Raw genomic sequence first — 19,914 nt, 5'->3', positions numbered from 1 at the left:
ACAGGACTGCAATCATAACATAATATCATATACTGAACAGGAAACAGTTTATGATTTCAATAGTATACAGTTAAGGGTATGATTATTTAAGGATTATTTTTATGTATTTCAGTGGATTTCAAAAAGGTGTTATTAGACACAAATTCTCAGCACTGTGTACAGACTGTAGTCAGAGAGGAAGAAAGAAAACAAATGTATAACTTGCGAACAGGAGAATTATAGTACAATTACATTACACTGTGCAAAGTAAAGTACTAGCAACACAGTAAGGGAAAAAAAAAAACTTGGAGGACCTTGTCTTATATTACATTCTACTTTTGAGGGCTCTGGACAACAAACTAACCATTACACACAATACAATGTGAACTTGCACCTAAAGCCCCCCCACAATCCCAAAAATAAATGACAAGTGCACATAGTATGTTATTTGGCAAGCATGGTGGTGATTTAAATCCTAAGGAACATTTACATATTTACCGTACATTGATGCGCATGCTTTAAGGTGTGTTGCATTAAAATGGAGCTCCATTCAAAAGGGGAAATTCTGCTTTAAGGCCTCCATCCCTACTCCTGTTAGTAAAATGGCGCTTTCGAGGAGGAACGGGTACTCGATTTTGACAGGTACGCGCTCCGACTTCTGCTCCGACCGCCTAGGGGATCGGAAGCGGAATTTCTCCTTTCTCTCCTCCTCCCAAAGTCTTCTGGAATACAACAGGTTCCAGAAGACTGCGGGATTATTCACCGTGCGTGGCACTGATTGAACATGTGCAGTGGGCACCCGGCTGTGAAGCCGCGAGCTGTCAAAGCCAGGTGCCCATAGTAAAGATGCCGGTGAGAGGACACAGGGAGAAAACGGCTAGGGTGAGCTCACCACCGGATTGTGGGACAGGCGAGTGGCTGTTTACTAAAAGTTAGCAGCTACAGTTTTTGTAGTTGCTGACTTTTAATTTTCACTTAAGAGACTGGAGCTCCTCTTTAAGGCAGCCTACTGAAATCAATGGGCTTGCAATGCACAAAAACATTCCAAAAATTAGACATGTAACAAAATGTTTTCAGCAATGCACCACAACACACTATGGTGCATTTCCTTAGTGCAGGGGTCTCCAAACTTTCTAAACAACTAGCCAGTTTACTGTCCTTCAGACTTTAGAGGGGCCTGACTAGAGACAGTGGGAGGAAACAATGCCTTGTCTTTGGTGTCAGTGGGAGGAAAAGTGCCCCATCGTTGGTGTTAATGGGAGGAATAGTGCCCATCATTGGTGTTAATGGGAGGAATAGTGCCCATCATTGGTGTCAGTGGGAGGAATAGTGCCCCATTGTTGTCAGTGGGAGTAATGGTGCCCCATCGTTGGTGTCAGTGGGAGTAATGGTGCCCCATCGTTGGTGTCAGTGGGAGTAATGGTGCCCCATCGTTGGCGTCAGTGGGAGTAATGGTGCCCCATCGTTGGCGTCAATGGGAGTAATGGTGCCCCATCGTTGGTGTCAGTGGGAGTAATGGTGCCCCATCGTTGGTGTCAGTGGGAGTAATGGTGCCCCATCGTTGGTGTCAGTGGGAGTAATGGTGCCCCATCGTTGGTGTCAGTGGGAGTAATGGTGCCCCATCGTTGGTGTCAACGGGAGTAATAGTGCCCCATCGCTGATGTCAACAGAAGGCTATCTGCCTCATCGTTGGTGTCAACGGAAGGCATTCCAGGAAGGCATTCCGCCCCATCGTTGGTGTCAACGGAAGGCATTCCGCCCCATCGTTGGTGTCAACGGAAGGCATTCCGCCCCATCGTTGGTGTCAACGGAAGGCATTCCGCCCCATCGTTGGTGTCAACGGAAGGCATTCCGCCCCATCGTTGGTGTCAACGGAAGGCATTCCGCCCCATCGTTGGTGTCAACGGAAGGCATTCCGCCCCATCGTTGGTGTCAACGGAAGGCATTCCGCCCCATCGTTGGTGTCAACGGAAGGCATTCCGCCCCATCGTTGGTGTCAACGGAAGGCATTCCGCCCCATCGTTGGTGTCAACGGAAGGCATTCCGCCCCATCGTTGGTGTCAACGGAAGGCATTCCGCCCCATCGTTGGTGTCAACGGAAGGCATTCCGTCCCATCGTTGGTGTCAACGGAAGGCATTCCGTCCCATCGTTGGTGTCAACGGAAGGCATTCCGTCCCATCGTTGGTGTCAACGGAAGGCATTCCGTCCCATCGTTGGTGTCAACGGAAGGCATTCCGTCCCATCGTTGGTGTCAACGGAAGGCATTCCGTCCCATCGTTGGTGTCAACGGAAGGCATTCCGTCCCATCGTTGGTGTCAACGGAAGGCATTCCGTCCCATCGTTGGTGGCCACGGAAGGCATTCCGCCCCATCGTTGGTGGCCACGGAAGGCATTCTGCCCCATAGCTGGTGTCATAACAAGGCATTCTGCCCCATAGCTGGTGTCATAACAAGGCATTCTGCCCCATCGCTGGTGTCCTAACAAGGCATTCTGCCCCATCGCTGGTGTCATAACAAGGCATTCTGCCCCATTGCTGGTGTCATAACAAGGCATTCTGCCCCATCATTGGTGTCAATGGAAGGAATTCTGCCCCATCGTTGGGGTCAGTGGATGTAGTAGTGCCCCAAGGGCCAGATAAAGGCAAGCAAAGGGCTGCATTCGGTCCCCGGGCGGCAGTTTGGAGACCACTACCTTGGTGCATTGTGGTGCTATTAAAAATGAATGGCACTGGGGGGCGTGGCCTGGAGCAGCATGAGGTAGGATGCTGTTGAGGTGAGCTCCGCTGGCCGAATCTCCTAATTGCATTAATCCTGCACCCCGGAATCCTAAATCGCTTCCCCAGTACCTCCTGAAGCCCCGCTGCAGCTGTGGACCATGTCGCCACCGAAAAAATCCACGGATGTCACCGCAAAACTGGACAAGTTTCGCCGCCAAGACAAGGGTGACCAGGCCCAAGATGGCGCGGGAGCGGAGGTAAGCTCGGCGGGAGCCGAGACAGAGCGGGTTCTGGACGCTATTGCACAGTGCCAGGCGTCCCTCACCACCAAGATAGAAGAGGTGAAAATTGACATATCCCTAGTCCGTCAGGATCTCCAGAAGGTGAGGGAGCGGGTGACCGAGGCTGAGCAGCGGATCAGTGGGGTGGAGGATGCCCTGCCCCCCCTTCAGCGCACCTCTGATGCCCTCCAGCTCCAGGTGACCCAGCTACAATTAAAACAGGATGACATGGAAAACCGCCTTAGGAGGGGCAATATCAGGCTCATTGGTCTCCCTGAAGGGGCAGAGGGGTCTCATCCCTCAGACTTCCTGGAACAGTTGCTTATTGATACGTATGGTCGTGAGGCTTTCTCCCCTACTTTTGTGGTGGAGGGCACGTCGCCTCTCGGGCAGACCACCGCCCCAGGGGGCACCCCCCGCACCTTTATTGCTAAACTACTCAATTTTCGGGACAGGGATACCATCCTCAGACTTACTAGGGAAAAAGGCAACATCCCCTTTGGCAATGGCAGGCTAGCAATCTTCCCAGACTTTTCTGCTGACGTCCAGAAAAAACACGAAACCTTCATTGAGGCTAAACGGAGGCTCCGCATAAAGCACATAAAATATGCTATGCTGTACCCTGCCCGTCTCCGTGTTGAAGGGGATGACAGGGTGCACTTTTTTGATGACCCTGAGGCTGCTATTAATTGGCTGGAGAGACTTGAGGCTCGTGCTTGAGCGTGCCTCGTGCCTCATTCCTTGGATTGCTTTCCGGATGCTGCGCTTGACCCCTGGATGTGCCCTGTGTGCTAACCTGACGGTTTCGGATATCCTTGGATCCTGATGTTCCTGCCCATACTTGGATTTCCCTCTTGGATGCCTGTTGTGTTCACTGTGACCACCTGCGACAGCCCGAACCCCGCTGTTGGGAGGCGGTTTTTTGCTTTTTATCCTCCCCTACAACTTACATCCCTGCCGGGTACCCTGTACTGTTCCCCCCCCCTTTTTTTTTTTTTTTCCTTTTTGCCACTTCACGCAATGACCTGACCCGGCAGGATGTGTTCCATCCTTGCAGGCCACCGGAGTGCCTGTACCAACCTTCCCCTACTGTGTATTTTGTCCCCCCTGTGTTCCCCCAGTCTGTTGTCCTTTCTTTTACCCCTTTTCCCTATGTGTATCTCTGCTGTGTCCTATTTACATGCCTCGCTGCCCAGCGAATTTTCGCTCCCAGAACTGCCCAGTCATGGACGCACCGGTTGCCCACTCTGCTTTTGCTGAGCGTGGCGGGAGGCCCCCCTGGTAGTGTTGGTGTACATTGCCTGTCATGGCCTTGGCCTCTCTCCCGTGGCTCTCCTTTCCGCACCGGTCTACATTTTTCCATGTTCCTGGGGCATTGTCAACGCGGTTGGTTGACTAGTTGGTTGGGGTTCTCTCAGGCCCGCACGGGTTGGGGTTTGTGCAGGGCGGGGTGGGCGGGTGTTCAGTCTTCATGGTTGTATTTTCCTTGTTGCTATTTAATGCCTTTTTGAATTTTTGTTTTGTCTGACAATGTGTGTAGTGCTTACTAGCTATTGTATCTCCAGAAGTTTGTATAAATTACAAGTGGGTGCCAGTGATGGGGGTGGGGGAGCATGTATCATAATCACTGTCGGGGAGGTCTCCCCGGAGCTCATGTGCCTATTTATGTTTGCCCCCTCTGATGGCTAGCCTTAAATTTCTAACTTGGAATGTCCGTGGGCTCAGGGACAGGATTAAGCGCTCAGCGGTCTTTGCGGTGCTCAAGCGCCATAGAGCTGATATTATTGTGCTACAGGAAACGCATTTAGATGGTGCGCTGCAACAGGCCCTGAGGCGTCCGTGGCTCGGCTAGACGTTTCATTCCATGCACACCTCACACTCCCGTGGAGTTGCGGTTTTAATCGCTAAATCTGTCCATTTTGAGCTCCGGGGATCCCTCGTAGACCCTGCAGGTAGATATGTTTTCTTGAATGTATTTCTTTATGGTGATCCCTACTTGCTCATGGCGTTCTATGTCCCCCCTCCCTTCTCGTCCGCGATACTCCTTGAGGGGTTGGACTTCATGGTTCAGCACCCCCAGATCCCTGTAATCTGGCTTGGGGATTTCAACAATACTATGAACCCCAGCCTTGACAGGATGCACGTCTCTGGACCCCCTGTGCCCCCCCCCCCACCTCCACGAGGTTCGCCCGCCTGATGGCGGAATTCAACCTTACTGACTCCTGGCGCGTCAAGTACCCGCACCTCCGGGAGTACTCCTGCCATTCCTCTGCCCATGGATCGATGTCCCGCATTGATCTTATACTGATCTCCCCCTCGCTGATACCCAGGCTGATGGACGCGGGCTTTTGAGCGCGTTGCCTCTCTGACCATAAGCCCTACTGGATCACGGTGGGTCTACGGACAGACAAGGCCAGACCTGCCTGGAGATTAAACCCCTTTTGGCTTTCTCTGCTTCCTGAGGAGGAGACCCTGACTGAGAGCTGGCAACGCTTTTTTTACACTAATGCGGGATCAGCCTCCCCTCTCGTGGTATGGGAAACCTTTAAGTTACACGCTAGAGCCACTCTGACTCAAACCATTAACTCTATTAAGGCCGACTCTGCTCGGGCGTATGCACAGGCTGAACGGGCTTTGGGTTCGGCGGAGGCGGCTTTTCTAACTGACCCGACCCCCGCCGGGGCGGATCAGTTGAAGCTCCTCACTAGGGTGGTGGAACACCTAGACTATGAGAAGGCACGTAGGTCCCTGTTCTTTCAAAAACAAAAATTTTTTGAACACAGTGAGCGGGCGGGCAGGCTGTTAGCGTACCTCGTCCACAGTAATGATAGACCCCCTGTGGTGATCACCCTTCAGTCTGCTGGCGGCTCCCCTATATCAGACCCGGGTGCTGTGGCTGACGCCTTTCGCAGCTTTTTCCAAGACCTGTACTCCTCCGTGGCCCCTGACGACGACTCCCCGATTCTGCCCTACTTGACGCCAGAAGTTCTGCCCCAACTGTCCCCTGAACAAAGGACTATGCTAGAGGCCCCCCTGACCCAGGACGAACTAACTGAAGCCATAGCTCAGTTCCCCAGGTCCAAGTCCCCAGGCTTGGACGGGCTGCCTATTGAGTTCTACTCTATGTACTCGGAGGTTCTGGTGCCGCACCTCTTGAAAGTATTCCAAACTGCATTTGACACCTCAACCTTGCCCCCCTCTCTGCGTGAGGCACTTATCGTCCTGATACCCAAACCGGGCAAAGACCCCCGCTTCCCAGCCTCTTATTGCCCTATCTCCCTTTTGCAGGTAGATATCAAAATCCTGGCCAAGGTGCTCTCCCTGAGACTAAATAAGGTCGTGCTCTCGTTGGTCCACCCGGATCAGTCGGGTTTTATGCCTGGCAAGAACACCTCATTTAACCTGAGACGCCTCTTTATGAACCTCCAGGTGCGGCACAGCAACTCCGGATCTAGGGTGGTGGTTTCATTAGACACCGCCAAAGCATTTGACTCTGTTGAATGGAGCTTCCTCTGGCGCTGCCTCAAGGGCTACGGCTTTGGGCCTAAATTTATTCAGTGGGTCCGTATTCTTTACCAGGCTCCGGTCGCCAGGGTTTTGGCCAATGGCTGCACCTCAGCGGCGTTCCCCCTTACCAGGGGGACCCGCCAGGGCTGCCCTCTGCCCCCCCTTCTTTACGCCCTGGTGGCCGAACCCCTGGCTATCGCTATCAGGTCGCATCCGGGTATCCGGGGTCTGCGGGCTGGCGATCTGGAGGAGAAGGTAGGCATGTATGCGGACGACACCTTGCTGTACTTGTCTGACCCGGGTGAATCACTTCAGACAGCTTTGTCCCTCATAGAGCACTTTGGCCGCTATTCCGGGCTGATGATCAATCGGGACAAGTCCCAAATTCTACCGATAGACGATATTCCTCCCCGACCCCCGGATCCCCGTTATCCCCTCCAGGTGGTGGACCGTATCAAATATCTAGGAGTTCTGGTCACCAACTCCCCTAAAAACTACCTGTCGGATAATGTCCAACCTCTTTTCGATCTATTGAAGTCTAAAACCCAGACCTGGGCGCGTCTCCCGCTGGGAGTAAGGGGTAGGATCAACCTTGTAAAAATGGTGTTGCTCCCTAAATTGCTCTACACGTTTTGGCATTCTCCGATCTACCTTCCCCTTAAACATTTCTTGCAGATTGACGCAATTCTTAAGCCCTTTATTTGGGGCAACAGCCGACACAAGTTGGCCTGGAGGAAACTGAAAAGCCCCACGGATCTGGGCGGCCTCGCCCTCCCTGACTTCAATATGTATTACATAGCTTCCCAGCTGTCACACTATTTCCACCTCCATAACTCGGATAGGGAACGTTTCTTGGCCCTTCTTGCCCCATCCTGGGCCCCGGCTAATGCTGACCCTTTGTCCCTGATTCTGACGGGGGCCAGGGGGACTGGGCATGGAGGGGATAGGGTGAGCATGTTGTACCACTATAGACGCTTATGGGATGTTGTGTCCAACAAATTGTCACTTCCCTCGCTGCATGAACATATTCCGCTGTGGCATAATGCCCAACTCCCCGAGTTCGAGACCGTTCCTGATGCGCATGCCTGGGCCCGGTATGGTATTCACTTTTTAGCCCAACTGCTGGAGAACGGCACTCTACGTACATTTGAGGACCTAAAGCGACAGTACAGCCTTCCCAACCGCATGCTTTTCAGATATTTTCAGAATTGGTATCTCCAAAGCTGTCCGACCGTCTGACCCAGCTGTATATAATGCATAAGGCCTACCTGACCCCCCTACAGCAATCTAAGTTTCAGCCGGGTGCTTCCTCTGACTGCCCTATGTGTGGGAGGGAGCGGGGTACATTTCTCCACCTTCTCTGGAGTTGCCCTGAGCTCCAGGGATTTTGGAAACAAGTGGTAGACTTTCTTCATGATACTATGGGCTCCCCTCTGACATTGGCCCCGAAACCCTGCTTGCTTGGTATACTTCCTGATGTAAATCTAGATAAGTTCACTGTACATTTTCTGCACGAGACCCTGTTCCTCGCCAGGAAGTGTGTAGCTCAAAAGTGGATGAGGGACACCCCCCCCCCCCCCCCGTCCTTCGCGGACTGGCTCAGATCGGTCAATTCTACTCTCCCCTACAAAAAACTGATTTATACGCACCGGGGTTGCCCTGATAAATATAATATGGTGCGTTGCATCACTTCGCATATCTTGTGTGTTGCCTTAACGTGCTGGGGTGCCATTCAAAATGAATGGCATAGCAACACATGAACACATCTATTGTGTGATGTAAGTAAGCCCGGAGGAATGAATCCCCTCTTTTAATACCCAGCTTATCCTGTGAGGGAGAGTTACATTAGAGACTGATTTACATCTTTGCACTGAAAAACAGACATTCAGTGCATTGGCTCTTTGCAGTGCCATTCATTTTTTTTTTTTTAAATCAAACAAGTCTTTATTGAATAAAAAGGGCATTAAACATTAGACCAAGTAACATGAGTGCTTACAGAGAAAAAAATGAAAAACAAGTAACAGTACATAGAATACAATGTTGTACCAGCTTACTCCAGTGGTATATCAGCAGTAGTGGGGAATGAAAACTGTGTCCAAGACTCAAAACCAGTCCAGTAAGTATTCAGAGCCATTCCAGATGCAGGTGAAAAAAGTAAAAGGAAAAAACACGAGAGTCCATAGCCGCGGGGGTTTCGGGGTGCGGCGATTGGCTCTAAACCTTGGACATATACAGCTCAGGCAATGCATGTCACGAATAAGACAAACAAATCAAGCAGACTAGATGCACGTCTCCGGGGCCTGGACCAACCTATCCCATATCTATTTGTGGCATGCCTGTGTTTTAGGACTGTGTGGGGCATCAGAAGCCTATTGGTTTAATGGGCTGCCACAATGCAGTGTGCATTACTGTACATGCATTAACACATTGCACAAACGTGAATAGGTCTTCAACATCTGGATAGTGTCAGTAGGTAGCATGGAGAATTTGCATTAAGTCATTCATTTTTTTCAAGTAGAATAACAGGCAGCCTTTCTTCTATATTACATCATTTATGCTACTTTTTATAAACGGTTGTCCAACCAGAACAGTTTTGAAGGCAAATATCCTCCCAGAGCAACAGTAAAAGGTTCAATCGGTTTACCTGGAAGCTGAAGTTTAGTCTTTTTTTTTTTTGGATACAGCCCTAAACATAATTGTTATGTGTACTGGTGTGTATCCTAATACCTGCACGGCTGCTGCTTCAAGTAAAAATCCTTCCTTCAGTGTTTTCATCATATCCACTAGATAATGCCCTGAGCAGCTGTCTTTCAGCACTGTGAGTGCAACGTAAAGAGTTTCATCGATTGCCTGCTCCCTTCTGTCCTGTATTCCATGCAGAGAGCTCATACTACTTATCTCGCACAATGTATCGCATTCTCCGAATAATGGAGGAATCATAGAATGAAAGGACCTCCACAGCCTATTCACAGAACATGATGCATTGTAGGAGATAAGTAGTATGAGCTCTCTTAAAAGAGAAGTATGGGAAAGATTTTTTTCTTAACTCATACATGCCTAGGTGGATGCAATATCTGTCCGATGCTGCATCTGTCCCCCGCTGGCTCGAACACTGAGAACCGAGCGATGAAACACCACCGATCGCTCGTTCTCACAGCTCCGTGAGCAGAGAGCTGATAACTGTCAGTCACCAGCTCTCTGCTCTGACCCCCCCCCCCCACGCTCACTGGAGCGCTCGCTGGGCTGTGGAGGGGGCGAGAGCGGCTCCGCTAAGAGGCTGAGCCAGGTGCCAGTCCAGGCATGTGGGCAGATTCTGACCATATGGTCGCAATCTTTCCAGAGACTGGACCAACTCTGTGATGTCAGCAGATAGTGGACTAAAGCCCGTTGTCTGCTGAAAAAAGGACACAGGAGTGCAGAACGAACTGCACTCCAGTGATCCACAGGAGAAGTACAGCCAAATGAGCTTTGGCTGTAGGACAGAAAGGGGCAAGTGAGCAGCACATTTCTTGGTTCTAAAACCTTAAATGGAAACTCCAGTCAAAAATTAATTTTTTCCTATTAATAGTATGGTAAATATCCTTATCTTTGATATTATTCATTTTCTGGCTAGCTGCTTGTATAGCTTAGAAAGTCTTATCTAAACTAGGCAAACAGCTTATTCCTGTTATTCACAGACAACACTATCTCCCTTTATCTGAATTTGCTCAGCTGTCTTTCACTTCCTGAAAAGGTTGTCAGTCTTTCTTAGACAGACATGCCTAGACCTGCCCAGCCCCACCTCCATCCCTCCTATCCTTCGCAGAACATGATCTTCAGTCTTCATAGCCTTGTTTAGGTGAGCAGCTTCTCCTGAGAGAGGGGCATCACATGACCGGTGCAATATATGATAGAAATAAGGTACAAAGGAACATTTTTTAAAATTTAGATGGATACAGATCCATTTCTATTGCTTATTACACGTGAGTAATGTATTTCTGTTTCCACTAGTGCGACTTGTCATGTACTTTGGACACATAAAGTTGCATAAGTCACAGCCCATTGATTTCAATGGCACCCATTCTCATCTAAGCCACTTTGAAAATCAGCGACTTTGAAAAGGTGCCTGCACTACTCTGATGTGACTTTGATCCAGAGAGTGTAAAGTTGGTTCAAATCTGCACTCAAAGTCGCACTCTAAATCTCACAGCTTAAGAGTCGCACTAGTAGAAACATAGCCACTAGGCTAGAGTGCGACTTTGGAGGGTGACTTCGAGTGCAGCTTGAATCCAACCTTACACTCTCTGGATCAAAGTTGCATCAAAAGTTGCACCAAAGTAGTGCAGGTACTTTTTCAAGGTCGCGGATTTTCAAAGTCGCATAGATGGGAACAGGGCCATTGAAATCAATAGGTTGTGACTTGCCATGCGACTTTGTGTGTCCAAAGTCGCATGACAAGTCGCACTAGTGGAAACAGACTTAGTGTGGTTGCCTGTACTATGATCATTTTAGACTGTGAGCGGAGACCATAGAGCACTTCCAGCTATACTATTAGTCCCCCTCCCCCGTGTCCAGCTTTCTTCTCCTAGGGTAGTCTTCATTGAAAGCCCAGAACACCTAAACTGTATATGTGCCCCTACCCCCCCCCCCCCGTATCCTGTGTGAATTATTTATTCATTGTCTCATGAATTAGGATGTACAATGCATCCTTCCCGATGAGAGAACATTGGGCAAGAATCTATGATCAGCTCCTCCCATTCTGTATACGCCCACTGGCTACACAGGAACAGTGTCCCTCCCTGGAAGTGATGTCATTGGCTTTCAGTAACCACACCTACTTGCTGCTCTTAGACTCAGCAGGAAGGGAAATTGAAGTCATGTGACAGCACTGAAAACTGCAAAATAAAGGTGGAAAAACTGGGATTTTTTTCATTTAGACACATAAGGCTGAACTCAGCTCACATTAATGATTGCAAGGGAGAATTAAAGGTATTAGGCTGTACTTCCGCTTTAAATATTTTACCTTAAAGTGTTAGTAAACTCTGTGTTATCACTTGTAGCTACAGGCAAGCCTATAATAAGGTACTGTGAATATCTCCTAAACTTGCACAGTTTAGGAGCTATTTAGAGTGCATGCAGCCGATGACATCACTGGCACACGGGCTCTGAAGGTCTGGCTTACAGCGCTGGACCTTCAGAGCATGTGCGGGAAACAACGGCTCCCAGGTGCATGCATGGGTGTGACGTCATCGCACCCCGGGCCACTCATGTAGCCCGAGGCCACGAACCCAGAGGAAAGACCGGGGGTAGATGTCAGCCATCTCAGCGGTGACATTGTGGCACTGGAGAGCTTAGCTCTCAGGTAAGTCTATCATAATGTGATAGTATGCAAGGCATACTAGCACATTATGACATTGCCTTGCAGGGATTTTTTTTTTTAATCACCTATGATTTGCAACGGCTTTAATGCATTCCTTGCATTAAAGTGGTTGTAAACCTCAGACATGGAATATAAACAAAGCATTTTCCCTCTATAGTATATATGTGTCTCAATTAAAATCACTAAGTGTAATTTATGTCTGCTGCTTCATTCCTCTGCTATCTGCATGAGTCACTTCTGACAAGTTTTCCTGATACAAATGAAAAAAAGTGACAGGGGAGGGAGCTCCAGCTGATTGACAGCCTCAGCTCTGTTCCTGTGTGCTGTGTGAAGGTGGGTGTGTCTCTTCCCTCCATTCAGCTCTCAGAGCTCTCCTCACTGAGCTCTGCACAGTGTATCTTCAGCTCCCTGACCCCTTTTTTCTGACAGCTCAAACAAGCTTTATAAATTCTGCACTTTGAACAGATGTAGAGAAAGGAAGACTGCAGATAAACTGGCACAACGTATGTAGAAAGATGTGTTTAATCTCTATGTATCACCTGACACCAGTCACTTCACTGGGTACATGTGAGGGTTTACAAACACAAGCTGAAAAATTTATAGGTAAAAGTATCCCCATTCACCCCACCTTTAACTTAACTAAACCCTGCCTCGATTCAGGGCTATGCATGTCTGCAGCTCTCATCTCCCCTCGCTTCCTGGTTTCACAGGCTTTACTGTAAGCTCAAAGCCAGTGACAATGGGATGAGAGACGGGGCCAAGTCCCGATATCTGTGTCTACAGATGCAGGCTCGGAAGCGAGCCCGTACCATGGAGAGCAGCTTTCTATGGGAGCACTTGGCAGAGGGGAGAAGCCAGGAGGACCAGCGGGGGGACTCGAGAAGAAGAGGTTTGGGGACGCTCGGTCCATTGCACAGAGCAGGTAAGCATAAACCTGGTTGTTATTTATTTTTAAAATCAGGCCATATAGTAATTTGTTTTTTATTAAATCAGCGGGTTGAACAAAATAAAAAAAAAAAAATGACTCGATTTCCCCATCCACACAATCGATGTGGATGGGAGAATCCCTCCCACTGTGCTATTGTGTTCTGATGGCAGGGAGCAATCACTGCTGTCAGAATACACTGATCAGTGTCGCCAACTATAGCCGGCGGGTGCTAATCTTTTAGGAAAAAAACATCAGGCTGGTTGTACAGAAGTCAATTGGTAGAACGATTTCTGTACAAACAGCCTGCCCAAACATTGATGAAATTTCAATCCATGTATGGCTGGCAATACACTAGCTGCGGTTAACTCTCACAGCACTGGAAAATAGCCACTCAGGGCAATATCCAGTGGTTACAAAGGTGGCATAAAGTGAGGACTTTTCACAAGCAGCAGCAGCCTTCAGGTAATGGGATATACTAGATTACACATACTTTTTCCCTCCTATAATCACTACACTACTATGTGTTATACCCTACAGAAAACACACACCCACTCTGCTCTATAGAATCAGCAGGATGGGAATTAGAAATTTCTTTTGCTGCTTTTCCCTGAATCATGTTTAAAGTCCTACACCAGGAAATCTGAAAATTCTCTCTTACAGTGGGGCTGAGCCTGTACTGCAAGGGTTAACTGCTCGAGAAGACCTAGGAGAGATTAAAAGCACTTTTTTTCCCCAATCCTCACTTCCCTGACAGGTGGCACTCGCCCATGCTCCAGTGATGGATTGTCCCCGGCATCCTCATGTCTAATGCAAGGCCGCACCCCTGTATTTGTCTTGGTGTTAAGACCTTACACCACTAAAGAATGAAGGAGAAGAAAATACAGGGCCCTGTCTAACAGTGTGCAGGATTAAGTAAATTGTTTTTGCAATACCCCCTAGACCAAAAAAAATTGGATTTTTGTACTTACCGTAAAATCCATTTCTCTGAGTACATCGACAGACACAGCGCTCCATAAATCATAATTACTGGGTTATATTGCCTCCTCCAGGAGTAGAACTAGGCAGAACAAAAAACACCTGGCTACGCCTATGGGCCGTCCTCAGCTTGGTATACTATTCCCCTCTCTGCTCTAGGTAATCAGTTTAGTAGCAAGCAGTATTAGAAGTATCAGAACTCCATAGGGAGGTGGGTGCTGTGTCTGTCGATAAACTCAGAGAAATGGATTTCTCAGAGAAATGGATTTTACGGTAAGTACAAAAATCCCATTTCTCTTTCATTCATCGACGGACACAGCACTCCATGAATCATAACTACTGGGACGTCCAAAAGCAGTGCCAAAAAGGAAAATGAGGGGTGGGGAAAATAACCCAAAGTTAAACATAAGTGCCTTTAACCAGGAAACAGGAGCCCCGTCTGAAAGATTAAAAAAGTTTAAAGAAAAACACCTCTCAAAAGGTAACAGCTCCTCTTAAACAGCAGCATGCAAAACTTTGCAGTCAAAAGAAGCATGCCAAACTATCTACTTTATAGATTTTTGTGAAGGCCAGCCCTTTTCTTGGTCTGTCCGTAACCACAAAAAGCGAGTCTGACCTCCGGAAGGACTCAGTAGCTGCCAGATACATCTGAATCACACAAACCACATCCAAGATATGCAAAGCAAATTCCTTGGGATGAGCGGGCTTGGGACACAAGGAAGGCAGAAAAAACTTTGGGCAGGAATGAAGGACAGGGACAAAGAACCACTTTATCCCTATGGACCACCAAACAGGGATGGCGACAGAATAATGCCGCCAATTCCGATACACTGCCGGCCAAGGTAATAGCCACCATGAATGTCACCTTCTGGGATAACGTAGACAAGGAAATCTCCCGAATATTCTCAAATGGAGGTTTCTGGAGAACCGAAAGCACTAAATTGAAATCCCATGGCAGCAAAAGAGGCCGTACAGGTAGAGCCACATGTCGAACCCCCTGAATGAAGGTACAAACTAAAGAGTGCGTGGCTAGGGGTCACTGAAAGAAGATTCAGACAGGCAGACACCTGGCCCTTGATGGTACTCAAGGCCAACTTCTGATCTTCTGATTGAAGAAAGGTTAAGATCCGAGCCACAGAAAAGGATCGAGGATGAGCGGCGACCGACTCACACCAAGAAATGTATGTTTTCCACATACGATGGTATATCTCACTGGAAGACGACTTCCTCACCTTCACCATAGTAGGGATCACTGATCTAGACAAATCTCTATCCCTCAGTACCTGGCTTTCAAAAGCTAAGCCATTAAAACCAGCTAATGTAAGGCTCCATGTACATGGGACATTGTAAATGGCCGTTTAGGAACAGTTGGGCATTTTTTTCAGAAGCCCCTGAACCCACCTACATGTTATCTTATCTGTCCATGTACACAGGGTCGTTTACAGTCATTTGCAGGCGTTCGAACGCGTGTTTCCCGGCGTTTCAAACGCAAAAACGTGACCGGACGCGATGACCCGCGTTTAGCGCTCGCGTTTTTCCATTTTAAAGTGGAATTATTTTTTTTTTACCTCTAGGAACGGTTCTAAACGCAAACGCCCGCTAAACTCGGGTGCAAACGCGACCTAACGGACGTTTTAAATGTCCTAGAAATTCCAGCATTCAAAGGGACTTTTAACAACGTCCCGTGTACATGAAGCCTAAAGCAGGATGGTAGATTAGCCCTTGGGAGAACTGGTCTTCTCTGAGAGAAAGCCCCAAGGGACATTTATGGCCACCAGACTGATTGGAAGATCCTCACCCTCGATTCCTCGCAGGAATTGTGGAAGAAGCCTGAGCAGAGGATGATACTGGCCTTACCGTGGCTCTTGGATGTCTGCAGCGTCTGTCAGAGGACACCGTGACCTCGTCACGGACTTCGGTATCCTTCTGTGGAGCCGAACCTGCTAAAAGAACCTGCATGTAAGACTGTGCAAACAGAACTGTCTTGAAGGTGGATACCACCAGACCCTGTATGCAAATCGGGAGAGAACTTTCTGTGTGACAGCACCCGGTGAATCCCGGCCTGTAGTTCCAGAAATTTGTCTAGAGGAAGGACCACCCTGGTAAGAATTCAAATCAGACCTAGGTATATCAATTCCCTGGACAGGGGGGAAACCTTAGGTAGTTCGGACATCACCTAAACCTTTGCAGGAATTAAATCCGCTCAAGGAGAGTGAGGACTAAAAAAAACTGAAAAGAACAGTTTGCCCCCCTTTCTGGTTACCCCCAAAAGAAACATATTGTGGCTCTCCTTGACGCTCACAAAAGAAGTTCACAGGGCCAGAAACCAGCGAAGATATCCCACCACCCCAATAATGGGTGAGGGCAGATCTTCAAGCTGAAGGGGTCTTGTCTGCTGGTCTGGAGAAGCTATAGCTCTAGGCTTACCAGAACAAGGTTGCTTGGAACCTCCCGAGGAAGATTTAAAAGATCAATTTCTCCTATTCTCCGTCCCAGAGGCATGAAAGAATTTTCTATAGCCTGAGAAGGAGGGCCCCCGTCTGCGTCGAGGCTCCTTCCCTTTCCTTGACTGTGGCAGGAAGGTACTCCTCCCCCCGTGATATCCTTAATGGTGTCATCCAGAGTAGCCCTAAACAGGCGATCGCCTTAAATCAATGACACCTTTTTTAAAGGCTTGGTCTGCGCACCAATTCTTAAGCCACAGCAGGCGCCCTATCACGACTGCTGAAACAGAAAGTTTGGACAGCACAGGAGCTGTATCTAAAGCTGCATCACAAATAAACTGCAGCCCATGGACCAACTGGTCTGCTAAATCAACATAAGCAGCAGGGACCTGCTCACTCCCCAGTCCCTGGCCGAAAGCTTGGCCCATTCAGTTAGGGTCTGAGACACCAGGGCTGAGGCAAAGACTGACCGCAATGCCAAACCAGCCATAGTAAACATGCTGTGTGCCACAGCCTCCGCTTTCCTGTCAGCCGGGTCCTTAACCACTTGCCGATTGCCACACGATTATATACGGCGGCAGTCAGCCTCTCCTGGGCAAAGTGACGTACCGGTACGTCACTCGCCCATGAGCCTCTAGGGGGCGAGCGCGCGCTGCCGGCGGCACGCTTCCACCCCCGCTCGTTCCCTGACATCCTGGCGCGTTTGACTGGCGGCTTCGATGTCCGCCAGCCACTCGCGATCTCCCGCAGGAGAGGGAGAAAGACAGACGGCTGATGTAAACACAGCCGTCTGTCATTCTCCCTTAGATCATCACTGAGGCTATACGATCCTGCTATGTAGGATTGTATGTCTCTGTGATGATCTAACAAGCCATGCCCCCTGAAAGAATCACGCCCCTAGGGACACACTTAACCCCTTGATCACCAATAAAGTTAACACCTTCCCTGCCAGTGTAATTTTTACAGTAACAGTGCATATGTATAGCACTGATTACTGTAGTAATGTCAGTGGTACCCCCAAAAGTGTCAAATAAGTCAGTCAGGGGTACGATCTGTCCGCCGCAATGTCGCAGTCCTGAAAATAAAAAAAAAAAATCACAGATCGCCACTATTAAAAAAAACAAAACAATAAAAATGACATAAGACATAAATCTTTTCCATAGTTAGTAAACGCAATAACTTTTACGCAAACCAATCAAAATACGTTTATTGCGATTTTTACATTTTCTTTGAGAATTTTCTCAAAAAAAATTTGAAAAATATTGTTATTTTTTCAAAATTGTCGCTCTTTTTTTGTTTATAGCGCAAAAAGTAAAAAAAAAAAATCGCACAGGTGATCAAATACCACCATAAGAAAGCTCTGTTTGTGGGAAAAAAAGGACGTCAATTTCATTTGGGTACAGCGTCGCACGACCGGGCAATTGTCCGTTACAGTCACGCAGTGCCGAAACGCAAAATAGGGCCTGGTCTTTGAGCAGCCAAATCCCCAGGGGCTTAAGTGGTTAAAGGACAGGGATTCCTCTACTGGGATCATGGTTGCTTTATTCAACCTGAAAACAGGAGGGTCCACCACTGGTGAACTAGTCCACTCTTTTAAAAGTGACTCCTCAAAAGGGTAACATACAGCAAAACATTTGGGGACCACAAAGGGTAATTTTGGTTGTTCCCATTCCTTACAGGAAAACCTGTCAGAATAAGGCACATAAGGAAACACCTTTGGAGTATGAGACCACTTATGCGTACCAAACAACAGAGCCACATCCATGGCTACATCAGCCGCATCCTCTATTAAGTCTCACGCACTGCAGTGATAAGTGCGTCTACCTGCACTTTCTGATTCGCTGCTGCGACCATGGAGGAATCATCCTCACTATTGGATGGATCTGGGGGTGTGATATTAAGTCCCCCTGGACGGTGTCGTGACCATTGCGGCATCGGGGCTCAGAATCAGATGATACAGACTGAGCAGGGGACACTTCCTCCTGGGCCTTTGCCCACATTACACTTCCACCTGGGACACAAAGGATTGCAGGACCACTGTCAGTGCAACCATGGGAAGCTGGGGTTCCAAGGGACCTGTCACCTCCATGAGGGGGTCAGTGGGGGAGATGTGACCCTGAGGCTCCAATAAGGAAAGGAAGACCTTGCAGTACAAAAACGATCTGTTGGCACCACTAAAGGATCACCTCCAGGCTCAGGGTACCTATCAGCAGAGAGAGAGAAAACAGGGACCCCCAAGGACTCTACTGATCGGAGGAGCACCGAGAATTTGAACCCAGCATCATCATGGACGCCATCCCAGTTCATATTTCCCAGGCATAGAAAGAGGAAACTGAGGAGGAAGAGGAGGAGCTTTGGCATCCCCACGAGGCTTTGGTCGTCTCCATGTCTCCTGGACTAAGGGAATATGGCCCCCATGACATCATCCGGCTACACAAACATGGCAGACAACCGAAGACAAGCCAGACTAAGGGAAAATGGCCACCATCAGCTACAAACACTGAAGCATGCTGCCAGGATCTTTCCTTGCGCCCTCTGCAATGCTGCACCCTCTGCAAGGGTACCCCCCCCAGAGGGTAGGACACATGTTAGGGGAGACTCCACTGTGCACTCTGCACCAGTCTCTGCACTGGGACCCCCCTGCACCATGCCCACATTGCAAACAGTAGGGCATGCACCTAGGGTCTCCTACACTGGGACCCCTCCAGACTACCAGGACAGTACACACACCTTCCCAGGACCCTAACAGGGGATAGCGGGGGAGACTCCAGGGGTCTCCGCTGCATTCTCTGCCCTGGGACCCCCACCAGACTCCCGGTCTAGATGGGGGAAAGGGAGTGGGGGAGGCCCAGCTCACTGAGGGATTTAGGGATGGAAAGAGGGAACCTGCAGGCAGGTCTGACCGTCCCTGGAGGTTACCCGCGTTCACCCCAAAAAAACAACAAAAGGGGAGAGGTGGGACTGTACTTACTCTTCCATGGTGCAGGTAATGCTCCAGACAGAATCCTCGCCACCGAAGGACCGCTTCGACTCAGATGCAAGCCCAGTCGCATGCGACCCTGCGAGACGTTTAACTCGCGGGCCAGCCTCTGTCCGTGAGGCTATGCCGCGGCCGACCTAGTGTGTAGCTGCGGTCTGCACACGCTCACCCAGCCCAACAGTAGATCTATGTGATTATGCGCAGCCGAGCCGCTCCGGCCGCAGTAAAACTGCGCGGGACAGTCGGCAAGTGGTTAAAAAACATTTATTAAGAGAAAAACTCCAGGGAAAAAGTGTTTTTAAAATCAGTATTACCAATTTTAATCCATAGGCTACTAGCATTAGTAAATAAATGGGAAAGCATCTTATATTTACTTCCTTTAAAAAAAAGTGAAACTTTTTTTTCAGTTGCTTCCTGGTTTCTGGCATAGGCCAAAATGATATACATCCCATTGGATGGCATCTTCATGGGCATTTTTTTCTTTCATCTGAAGGCAGGGAAGAGGGGCTTACTCAGCTAAGCACACCATCCTGCCAGAATGCCTGAGCTAAAAGGCAGCAACATCTAGTGCAGTGTTTCTGAAGCTTTTTACCTTCGAGGTACTCCTTCCAGAAGGTTTGAGATCTCAGGGAACCCCTAAAATAATGTTCACATCTACAGCTCATGGAACATTGGTATGATAAGTGAGCTGTTCATAATAACAATTATTTTTAGAAATAGCATTAAATAAAATAATAAATATTA

The 19,914-nt window shown here is 48.7% G+C and overlaps 1 protein-coding gene across 1 annotated transcript in view; it reads right to left on the bottom strand.

The window, feature by feature from the left end:
* Positions 1–19,914, bottom strand: part of SH3KBP1 (SH3 domain containing kinase binding protein 1) — a 568,203-nt gene that overhangs the window by 214,256 nt on the left and 334,033 nt on the right. The window lies entirely within an intron of this gene.

The sequence above is a fragment of the Pelophylax lessonae genome, assembly GCF_965119305.1.
Source record: "Pelophylax lessonae genome assembly, chromosome: 2".
In the NCBI taxonomy this organism is placed as follows: Eukaryota; Metazoa; Chordata; class Amphibia; order Anura; family Ranidae; genus Pelophylax; species Pelophylax lessonae.
Note: the sequence above shows the minus strand (reverse complement) of the source record. Positions and strands in the feature narration are given on the sequence as shown.